This window comes from Tachypleus tridentatus, chromosome 4, assembly GCF_004210375.1.
Source record: "Tachypleus tridentatus isolate NWPU-2018 chromosome 4, ASM421037v1, whole genome shotgun sequence".
Taxonomy (NCBI): Eukaryota; Metazoa; Arthropoda; class Merostomata; order Xiphosura; family Limulidae; genus Tachypleus; species Tachypleus tridentatus.
In genome coordinates this window covers 87,086,037-87,098,195 of record NC_134828.1, presented here as the reverse complement: position 1 = coordinate 87,098,195, position 12,159 = coordinate 87,086,037, and the positions used below count along the sequence as shown (strand labels likewise).

At 33.0% G+C, this 12,159-nt stretch overlaps 1 non-coding gene across 1 annotated transcript; it reads right to left on the bottom strand.

Moving 5' to 3' along the window:
* Positions 1-5,135: 5,135 nt before the first annotated feature.
* On the bottom strand, positions 5,136-5,207 carry TRNAC-GCA (transfer RNA cysteine (anticodon GCA)). Its single transcript has one exon. It is a non-coding gene; the product is annotated as a tRNA-Cys (tRNA).
* Positions 5,208-12,159: the final 6,952 nt, after the last annotated feature.

Sequence of the window (12,159 nt, the reverse complement as noted above, 5' to 3'; positions counted from 1 at the left end):
TTTCCCTCCCTAAATTTTTTGCAATATTTGAGGGTTTTATTTCAAGTTTTGGTGCAAGAAAAGCTAGGTATTCTTAAAACTGCCCCTCTTTCTATGTTTATAAATAAAACGTACTGTGTTTTTTAGCACTTGAATCTCCTGCGCCATACCAGTCGCTAAGTCCTCCTCTTACCCTTACCCTCCTAGTACAAAATTCTAAAAGAAAACCCCTGATAATATAACACAGTTTAGCAACACGTAATTACAAGATATTTGCTGAAATATTAGCAGCAAATCGATAAAACAACAAAGAACGGCGAAATGTTTGTTTTTTAAATTTCGCGCAAAGCTACTCGAGGGCTATCTGTGCTAGCCGTCCTTAATTTAGCAGTGTAAGACTAAAGGGAAGGCAGCTAGTCATCACCACCCACTCTTGGGCTACTATTTTACCAACGAATAGTGGGATTGACAGTCATATAATAACGCCCCGACGGCTGAAAGGGCGAGCATGTTTGGTGCGACCGGAATTCGAACCCGCGACCCTCGGATTACGAGTCGAACGCCTTAACACACGCGGCGAGATAAAAATAACCTCTAACTAGTTATTTCTTGCTATATCCCAAACCGGTTTTATAACTTAATTTGTTACTCTATGATAATAGTAATTAATTTATAATGGGAAAAAATTGCAAGGCAATCTTAATCAACAACGAGTGTTTTATATTGAGTACATACTGCTAATAAATTGTTTTCACAATAGATGAATGACACATAAAAAATGAAAAAATAAAAGGTACTTTGTTTAACGATTTCAATCTGAGTGCGTTATTATTCAGTAAAACTAGTGCAAATTCTAGTCCACATAAGTTTTATTTCTCACTGAAACTTAAGTTTCGTAGTTCTATGAATCATGTAATTAAGCGCTAGACCTAACTCAAAAATAAAACGTTAATTTTCCTCTCGTATCTACGATACAAGTTCAAACATGCTTATTACTAAAGTGACTGACTTACTAACACCGAACGATCCTGATTAATTCGCTGTCTGGTGTTTTTATGATACTTGATTTTCCTTAAATCCCATAGTTGAGACGTCACGTTAAACTAGGTAGAAAATTGCTAGGTGTCGCACCATCATCACGTTTTGTCAAAACTCTATAGCAAACAATATAAAGTATTAAAAAAGGGAGCCCACAGCATTTAGAACCTTACGATATAGTATGCTTTTTATGCAGGCCTTTCTGCTAGTCACTTCAAATCTGAACATATTTGAAGAATTTCGCTTGCAAACAACGCGCTTGTAGATTTAAAAAAACATTTTTTGGCCATCGCAAAGTATGTTTCTGTTCGCATCACGTGGTTTGAACAATTAACTACCAATAAAACAGCTTAAACTCGAACAGCGAAGGTTTAAATGTGATTGGCTCGATCAGCAAATGGAAAGTTCCAGTCAATTATATTTAAATAAAATGGTTTAAGTATTAGTTTATTGTTTGTTAGGAAAATTAATAACTGAATATCATGTAGCATTAAGAAAGTAATGTAGTGGAAAGCTTAGAAACTAAGGAACAAACCATAAGTCTCGGAAATTGTGTTTCAGGCGTACTATTTTTCATCGTAAAATATCTTTAAAAAATTGTACCTTTTATACATAATTTAACTAATGAATATATATCAAATAAGTTTAGTCAGATTTGGCGATTACGAAAGACTACAGCTATATATTCTATAATCGTTATCAGTTTTTGCAGTTTCATAAGTATTAGGGCCGGAAATGGTTACTCCTGCGATCAGCAAAGTAAGTTAACAAAATGTTATTTTATTAAACTCGTTGGATATATAATATAACGTCTTTGTCATCAGTAAACATTCTTTAAAAATCCAAGAAAAAATATTTTAACGATTTCTCTCAACAAAATATTAAACATTTACGACTTAATTAAAATACTATATAAAACTAAACCAACTTATACGATTTTTTTTAAAGTCGAAATCGGATATTGTTTGGTAGGTTTGTTTACGCACATCATCTCCACTGTGATTTAAAAAAAACATCTGGTGATATCAGCGACACCCAGCTGATTGGGAAGAGTTAAAAAAAAAAACTGGGAAAAAACGTAACTACTACATCATATCTCAAGGAGAGTTACATTCAAACATTTTTTTGTTATTCGAACCACATTATTTCGTCTTATTATACCACAATACGATCTGTACACTGTACTGAGGTTTTCTTTTTCACTTGTAATAAAATTTAATGCCTTATTTAAAAAAGAAGGGGAGGAAATCATGTCCAAAACGTTGGTGTTTCTTATTTTTCTTTCAAATAAGAACGAATATGAACCATTTTTGGCTTGTCAATGATGAATAATATTCCCCATCTGTTCACCCAGTTTCATCCAAATTTAAGTTTTAAATTAATAGAGCAAAAATTAGGGATTTTTATTTTCGTGACCTTGCTGTGACTTACAACGCTAGAATCCTGGTTTCGATACTCTTGGTGGGCAGAGCGAGATAGCTCCTACTCCAGCTTTGTGCTTCACTATAAACAAATCTTACACATATTAAGCAAATTTCTCCTGGCGAATACATTACTATAACTGTGTTAAGTTAAAAAATTGCGATTAAAGCATAATGAAATTAAAGTGTTTCTTTAATAGTGTGGGAAGTTTGAAAAGTAAAAACTAATATTTACGTTATTTGAGAGCCGGGTGTCGCATAAATGCTAGAGTATCAGAATTTTAAATCCAAAGATTCGTGGCGCACTTCCCATTGTTGGAAAATGTGCTTCATATTTGGGCATGAGAGTACGCTGTAAGAGTGATCAAACATCGCTTAGACAAAAATGGCTAAATATTGGCGATGGTTGCTATTGATTAACTGCTTTTGTCTATAAATCATTAGTTCAAAATTAGGGAATTCTGTGCAGAAGTAGTTATTATGGGACCATGCGTGAAAATTATAAATGTTCTTTGTTGTGTTTCATAGAATTACTTAAGCATGTTTATCGAAAATTATATTAAAACTGTTTATAAAATAAATTAGTAAAAAGTCCTCTCGAAAATGACCGAAAACCGTTGCTGAATGAGTAACGAAAATTATAAAATTTAACTAAAACGAATTTGTACCTCCAAAATTAACCGACTCTTCCCTTATTTCAACAGTCTCGAACTAATTCTATAATCACTATATTTTAGTAAACGCTTCGCGGAAAAATGAAATGTTATCGTGAACGTGTTGGCTTGGCATGGCCAAGCGCGTAAGGCGTGCGACTCGTAATACGAGGGTCGCGGGTTCGCGCCCGCGTCGCGATAAACATGCTCGCCCTCCCAGCCGTGGGGGTGTATAATGTGACGGTCAATCCCACTATTCGTTGGTAAAAGAGTAGCCCAAGAGTTGGCGGTGGGTGGTGATGACTAGCTGCCTTCCCTCTAGTCTTACACTGTTAAATTACGGACGGCTAGCACAGATAGCCCTCGAGTAGCTTTGTGCGAAATTCCAAAACAAACAAACAAACAAATCGTGAACGTGCACCCTGAAAAAGACTTAATAGCACTTCTAAGCCTAACATAGTACGGGCATTCCGACAAATGTTATGTTTTAAGTGTTGTTGTTTTTTTTCGATTGTACAAAAGAGAAAAGATATTTGGTAATAATAACGTTTATTTTTCATTATGTTTTAAGACCAAGTAGATAGTATGTGTGATGTCGAGAAAACCCACTTGTAGAGAAATATATATGTAAAAACGGCTCGTTTGGGTTGAGAAATTTTTTTTACGTAGAGGAGTGAACAACGTTTCGACCTTCTTCGGTCATCGTCAGGTTCACAAAAAAGTTTTTCAACCCAAACGAGCCGTTTTTACATAGATAGTACGTGTGTTAAAATACCAAATTAATATTCATTAATTAAAATTTATTCACCACTTAAAACTTTTTAAACGCTGCCTTTATAACTTTAGTAATAAATAGTAAGACCATTTGTAGTTTAATTTAATACAGAAACGTGACTATTTTGCTTTTGACTACAACTCATTGTCATAAAACTTCTATATTAAATTGTATTATTTTGTTTTTATATCACCGAATTTATAAAAAAAAAACACAAACTAGAAAATCAAATAATAAAAAAACAGTCCTTCCTAACAAATCAACATGAATAGTGAGCATTCAACATAACCATTACAGCTGACCTAAGAACAGTTAAGTGATAGTTTTGTTGGTACAGCATTTTCGATACAGTGGCAAAGAGAATAAACCTTTTACAACTAGTGATAAATGTCATCAAGCAAATATAGTAAGTAATTTTAATAAAACATGTAGAAAAACAAAAAATATTTAGTTCGTAACATAACCATTTAGTCAAGTATGTTTTGTAGCACGATCAGCTAGATAATTTTTTATTGATTATCATATTAGTCCATATGTTTATTCACAGATGGCGTTACATAATGCACTTTCATTTGTTAGTAATTGTGTGTATTGGAATTCTAAACACTAGTATTACTTAAATAAATCAATTGCTCACACACATTGATGCTTGGGTGCATTTATAAATTTGAAACTATTAATACTTATATAGATAATGTACTATTTATTTGCATGTTAACAAGTTTCTGTTTATTTATAGTTGTTTTTACTTTTCACCCATTTTTTTCTATTAATATGTTATATATTAATATAAAAATATATTATGCAGTGTTTTATACGTTTCTTCAGAAACTATATTTTCTTTCTTTTATACTAAATGTAATTAAAAATTTGTGATTATAATGTTTTGTAGTTTCTTTTTCAAATTAATATTTTTACTTGTCAATATTATTTTTCACTGTAGGTTTCTTATATAGGTTTAAGAACCTCAGGCTTAATAACGAGATTACATCAGAAAATATTGTTAATAGTAGTTTAGCAGCTGGATGTAATACATTTTTATCAGTAGAGAATTTAAGGTTTTGTTGTATGTAATGTTAATTAGTATATTTGGTAGTGATTCACCTTATTGTTTGCTTGAAAAATTCCAATAATTTGATTTATCGTAAGTCAGTTTCACAATTTTTAGTTGTAATTCATTGAAACAAGAAAATAACGAAGTGTTAAGATATTAACGAACTAAGAAATAAAATAAGTAAAAAGAAGGAAATTGGCATAAATGAATAGCGAAGGGGGCACCCGGGATTGAACCGGGGACCTCTCGATCTGCAGTCGAATGCTCTACCACTGAGCTATACCCCCATGTATGTTTACCTTTTATAATTTAGTTTATATATTTTACTTTAAGAAATTTTGAATTATTAAAACGTTTATTTTTAGGTTAAAATATTGTCTTTAAATATACGTATCTTGTAACTAGTACTCAATAAATTCGTAATTAGACTGACACTGTAAGTCCACCATGTTGCCATATTCGCCGCAGGATGATTGGGCAAAGAAAACGTTCTATGAGTGTCTTCGGTTGAAATTAAAAAAAAAAATTGAAATCGTACTGTAACAAATACAAATACTTTTCCGTAGCTAAAATGTGATTATACTTTGTAATTTTATTGACTAGTGCTCCTATATAAAGTATGGTTTTATAAACATAATCCAAGGCAGATTTGACATTAGTGTATATAATTTAGATTGAAAACTCGTGAAATTACACATCAATATGTATTTGAATGTTACTTTAAGTCATAAACAACGATATACCAAAGAAAACAGCAGTGGAATTCATTTCAATAATTTATTTTTGTAGAAATACGAAAGAACTAAGCCTTTATTGTCTATATTGCCTATTCTTATGGGGTAAAATCTCAGTCTTATTGCTCAAATAAAATATTTCCAATGTACGTTTGATCACGGTATTAAATTTTACAAAAACTAGTCCGTAACATTCCAAAAGCTTTTTAAACTAACATAATATGTACCCTGTTGTTATTCTTCACCGAATTATCACGTAATTTTATAGCACAAGTAATAACACTAACAAATTATAAATATTATTTAATTAAATCGTTATTAAAAGGTATCATTTATAGGAAAATGTTAAAAAGTTGGCGAGAGTCAGATAAGCCTTTATTTGCAAAAAAGTTTTTTTTTGTATTTTAACGAGTTTGAGAATTGATTATGGCGAACAAAAGATCCGTAATTGTAGAAGTACCGGCTGTAAAAAAGGGCTGTATCAAACATTTAGTCAGCATAATTGACCAGTATGATTGGTGAAGCGTTGTTCAACATTTTAGTTTTTGATACTTCAAATGTTCTTTCGACATTCATCAGTACAGCAGACAGCTGTATTTACCAGAAGAAGAAAAAAAAACCGCTATAATGCAGGATGACAACTGTCTGCTGTAATTATTAATGTCCAAAAATACTTGAAGGATCAAAAACTGAAATGTTGAACAACGCTTTGCCCATCATTTTAATTAGCTATGCTGACTAAATTGCTTTGCATGCTTATCTTTCATAAAGATGCATCCAGAGTTTATGAAACGTTATCCAGACAAATAAAGTCGCAGAATAATGCATAACAAATAATCATCTAGAACGAATCTGAGTTTACATCTGTGAGTTTCCCCAAGACAAGCATTTGCGACCAGGAAGTGTAGAAAACCGTTCAAGACCAATGAATCATCAAATTAAATATTTCGTTATTTATAAAGACATTTCATCTATAGTAATTTTTTTTTTTGCATGACACTGGCAGAACCACACAAAAAGATATTACTTAAAACTACTAATCTTACTTCTTAACGAGTGGCTAGTTACTGAGGACAATACATCTTTCTTACCTTTTCTTCCTTTTCCATACCCCAGATGTATACAGGACCATGGCTCAAATTAGCTTTGACTTAGTTCATCATATTATTTAAAACAAAATCTGAACTTGTAGGGTTTTAATGGCAGTAATGTGATCTCTTCTGTGAGTTTGCCATAAGAGTTTGTTTGGTCGTGCTCTTTCAGATTCTTAGATTAGTGCATTATATATATTATAAAGTTATTTGCACTTTTTTCTAATAACTTATCTATTATGAAATATTAAAAATGTATACAACGTTTAGTAGTCGCACGATAAGTAAAATTTACTAAAAACAGGTGTAAGGTATTTTACAATGGAGTGCAAAACTTTTTAATTATTGTTTAAGTTAACCATTTATTAGCACATTTGGTCATAATTCATATTTTAATCTTTCCTTCGAAAGGAATTCGCAACAATGTTTACGAGATATGATATTCTAAATTTGAATTTTTTTTTTAATTATCACCCTGTACAAGACGTAGTAGAAATGTGTGATTGTACTAGGTTATAAACACTTACAAAAATATATCGACATGGAAAAAATTGTTGTTTTCAGACTTTGTTTAAAACCAATAAACGTTTCTATCCTGTTCTTCTGAAGATGCATGTTTAATTTTTGATCTATTTGAGCAGATCCAAATATCACAATAAACAGCGTAATAAGAAAACTTAATCATTTACGCAATATAAGTACCACTTCTCAGAAATAGTACCAGTTAAATGCAACCTTTGATCAGCAACTTTCATGAATGATTATCATATATGCTGTTAACTATTAATATATGTGCCATACAGGTGTATGAATAACCTAATATCTTACTGGATCCTGTTGTGCCGTTATCCACGTAAAGAAAAGATATTTTAGAAGACAGTTTGATCTCATCTATTATATTATCAAAGTACCACATCTGTACGGTTTATGTTCAGATAAGAAACTTTGAAAGGAATAATATGTTCATGATCTTTGGTGTCCATTGTTAGGCACAGGAATTGATTCAAAATCTGTTTAATAGTCGGTGTTATTATAAATATTAATGATTCCAACATTAGACATACAGTGGACCCTTTTTTGTCTTATTTATCTGTCCTATTTTTTACGTGATTTACCACAAATCAAAAGGTAAGCATTTAAATTATTAATTAACTCTGTAGAGCATGCATTATGAAAACAGTAAAATAAAGACCTCCTTTGGTTTTCTTATTTAGATAAGTCTATATGCACAGAAAATGTTTTTGTGAAATATATTTTGGTAAATTACACATGGGTACGTTATTTAAAATTAGTACTGCTCACTCGACAAACAAACATATTATTTAATATTTTATTTAGATTACCACCTAGAAGTAGGAGTGTTCATCTACAAAAATGAAGCATTTACGTGTGCATTAATTAGGGATGTAGCAATACATGATACGATCGAATATCGTATCGTGAAGCCGTCATACGATTCTATTTATATATGTATCTTCACGAAATTTGGCAAGCTTCATTAAACATTAAAAGTCCTTCTTATATAAATATTATGATTTATAATAAAGTGTCCCTGGCTGAGACAGCGATAAATTTACAGATTTACAACGCTAAAATCAGGAGTTCGGTTCCCCTCGGTAAATGGATCAGATAGCGTGATGTGGCTTTGGGATAAGAAAAATACATGCACACTCTAATAAAGTATTTTTGCTTAACATTAATGTTTTAAATCATGGAATCAAAGTTGTCACTGCTCCGAGGGTAAGGCGATTTTCACGTTAAGATTACAATATTTTTCTCCATATAAAAATTAACATTTTTATGTAGTTTCTGAAACCTCCTAAATGAATTTCCGACTTTTTTCCTTCGATAAATCTTCATAGTGTATATGCTGTATTTACTACCTCAATTTTACGTGAAGTGGGTCAGTTTGATCAGCCTCGTAACCACCATAAAAATTCTTTTTTCCTAGAATTACTTCAAAATGTAGCAGAAAACTACATATGCTTACTCTAAGTATCTTAAAGTACTTAGCATTATACATTTCTTTTATTTTATTAAATGGTATTGTCAAGGCTGTTAAACCTTGTAATAAACCGTTGGTAAAACTTTTGTATCTAGATAGTATAATATCGACCCCAGCATTAAGGAACGAAAATAATTCCTTACCTAAACTTTATAATTTGTAAAAGAGGATTAAGAAAACTGGAATGTTTATTAAAAGCTTAAAAATTAATTTGAAATGGCTTAATAAATTTCACAAATGACTCCCACGACAATGTGGTATTTATGACTGATCTACTTCCCGCCATCTGTGGTTTGAAGTTGATTAGTATAAAAAAAATAAAACAATTATCAGTTTATATTTTAATAATGAAAGCTTTATTTCAAATAGCATTAAAATGAAGTTATTGTATTTTACATTCCACGTAGGCTTTTTGCTTATATATTAATGTTTTGTATAGCACTAAACATCACATTTTGATACCTATGAGCAAAGACAGCACATTGTGTAACTTTACAATTCGAAATAAAGAAAAATTTTGTTAACAGTAAATTTATGAAGGTATAGTAAGAAAAATAACGCTGCAAATGGCGTCATGTTTAACGTGTTCCCTTGTTAGCTGACCCGCGTTGTATACCAAGGCAAAGGAAACAGTAAGAAAATGTAATCTACAGTTTAACGTGAGAATTATTTTCCAACCAATAATTTAAAATTTTAAAAGTGGGCAGAACTTCTGCTCTAAAACGATTACATATTATCTATATGTATAATATAGATGTGAACGAAGTTACATAGTTAGAACCTTTGAAACACGTAACTACAGCAAATTCCCCAACACCACCACTGCAAACATTTTTTTAAATTTATTTTTTCTTTGTTAGGTGAAACTCTCGTAACATCCCTAGTAAGTTGCTATGGCACACACTTTGGAAATCACTGCTTTTAGGTAACGGCATGTAGTTCGAATGATAAAATACTTTGGAAAAAGTAGTCTCTACATTTTAAATAGCTGTCATCAAGTTTGATCATAAATAATTAAGGCTTGAAATAATGAGTCGTTATCATCAAATTATGAACTTCGGATTGGAACTCTTAAATGATTGAACTCCAAATATCAGGAACTGTTGAAAGCTCCTAAAATTATAACGTACAGTCTAATATATATTTATTTGTTGTTGTTAGTATAGGAGTTATGTTTTAGAAATAAGCTATTTATCTAGACCTAGTTAGCTATATTTACGTGCTTTTATCCTTTGTATCATATACATTGTCACAGAAACTGAGGCTTGTCATATATTCATGATGTAAAAAAATCACGTAGGTTCAAGAAGTCTTAATACAAATGAATAACAACCTTATAACTCGAGCGCTTTCGAAAGGAGGACCTTTCTTCTTCCGGAGCAAACTGGGAATGATGACGTAATCGAATGAGATTATATATATGATATATATATATATATATAAAGGGAGTTTAGTGACATCATTCATTCTTTTTTCCTTGACTAGTAGATGAAGTGTTCAGACGTGTGAATTCATAGCTACCGTGTTACCTTTATCGTACAAGCTTCCTTCTACGCCAACATCATCAGTACTCCCGGTAATTATTGAGGGATTACCGATGTACTTCTCCCTTCGCCAGATTATTAACTTCATCGACCAGTACAAACCCAACGTCTCAGTTGACTAGAAAAACAATCCTTAGTTGAGGAGGTATACTACTGCAGCCTTTAACATTTCAGGACCACGCTCACCTATGTAAACTGTGGAATGCAAATATCAACGTGCAGTGCTCTCCCACCACAAGTTCCAGTAGCTTATGCTCAGTATTCATTAAGAACATTCATCTTTCTATAACTCCAGTCGAAATACAACATTCTCTGGAAACAACAACTTCCTCAAACTCCATGCAGCCCATAGAATCCACTTCAAGACCACAAGCCCACCAACTCATTTTGTAAAAGTCGTGACTCAGCATAAACAGGTAGCTGATTATATACTGAACCACGAATGCACCCTACATTATTTTCATTTTAGTGCCGAACGTCCCTGGTGTCGACCAACTACACCTCAACATGTCATGTCAATCAGAGTACTCCTCGTCCAGTAAGCTTTTCAACTCCATTTATGCCTATTATCTCTGCTGCCAGCAGCATATATACAATCAAGTCCAAGAAGAAAGACAAGGATACTCTGACCAACGTTGACATTAATCTTCAACAGCGACCTAATTCGAAGAATAGAGCTACAAGCCAGACTCAACTCACGCACGTTAAGACCACAGACGCGTCAGTCTCAAGAGACATCAACATCACGTTCAGTAAGAAAACACAAATCACCCCAGACTGAAATAGAACGACTCATCGATACAGATAGAATCTATCAATCAGTTTTATATTCACGAACGGCCTATCTACATCCTCCTGGTGCCTTAGATCGATTTTATGATCCATCATTGCTTTAATTCGTATGTTTTGCCGTTTTTCTCGTGTGTGTTTTCTTTAAAGCTTTACTAACAATGATTTCCTTTTCAGCAACTTCCGGGCACGATCAGGGTAGATCATTCAGCGCCCTGATCATGAAAGCGGGTTTTCTGAGGCTTTAGGATTTACAGATCCCTATCCTCTTGTGTTGTTTTTGTTTGTGGGGGGAGGTCAATATTTAACCTCTCGCAGACCATCAACGGACCTTTATCACCAGCCTGTAGTATAATCTGGTATACTTAAAATTCTTTCAGTTGAGCTATTAATCACAAGCCTAGCAAAATGTAACCTCATGAGTAGGACGAAGAGAAGGTCTCTTCTAAGTGCCCTTGATCGCATTGCGTTTCTTTCTGAGGCGCAAAGTGTTAAATCGGAATACCTGCCACGAATTTGATATTATTTATTCCTCTCACACCTAAATCTCAGACATTGGATCTTTAGATCCCAGCCAAGGCAATATCCTTGCCCAGCCCCGAATCGTGCCGTTTGAGTTGATGTTTCGTCTTGTCTACCGTCCGGCTATTTGGACTACGGGCTCCGGCCTGGCCTACTTCCATTGTAACGCCTTGGTCTCGCTCAGAGTTCTCACCGACATTTTCATACTGCCCCACCTCACTTTATCGCCAAATTAAAATACAGAAAAAATCCCACGTAAAGGTAAACGAAGAGGAACTACAACGTTCCTGAACACCCCTGTTGGGGAGAGAATTCCTCAGACCTTTCTCTCTCTAAACCTCTGCCAAAGTTTCGTTTCATGAAGGTCACCCGGTTTTCCAAGAAGCCTCTCATTTCCGGTACCATGTAACCGATGGCGAGAGTGTATGTGACAAGGTGTTGAGGATATTTTAATTTAGAAATGGCTAAATGTATGTATATTTAAAACCATACTTAAGTGTTTAAGTAAAATAAAGATGACACCTAGACACTGATTAAAAAAAATATGTTATGCT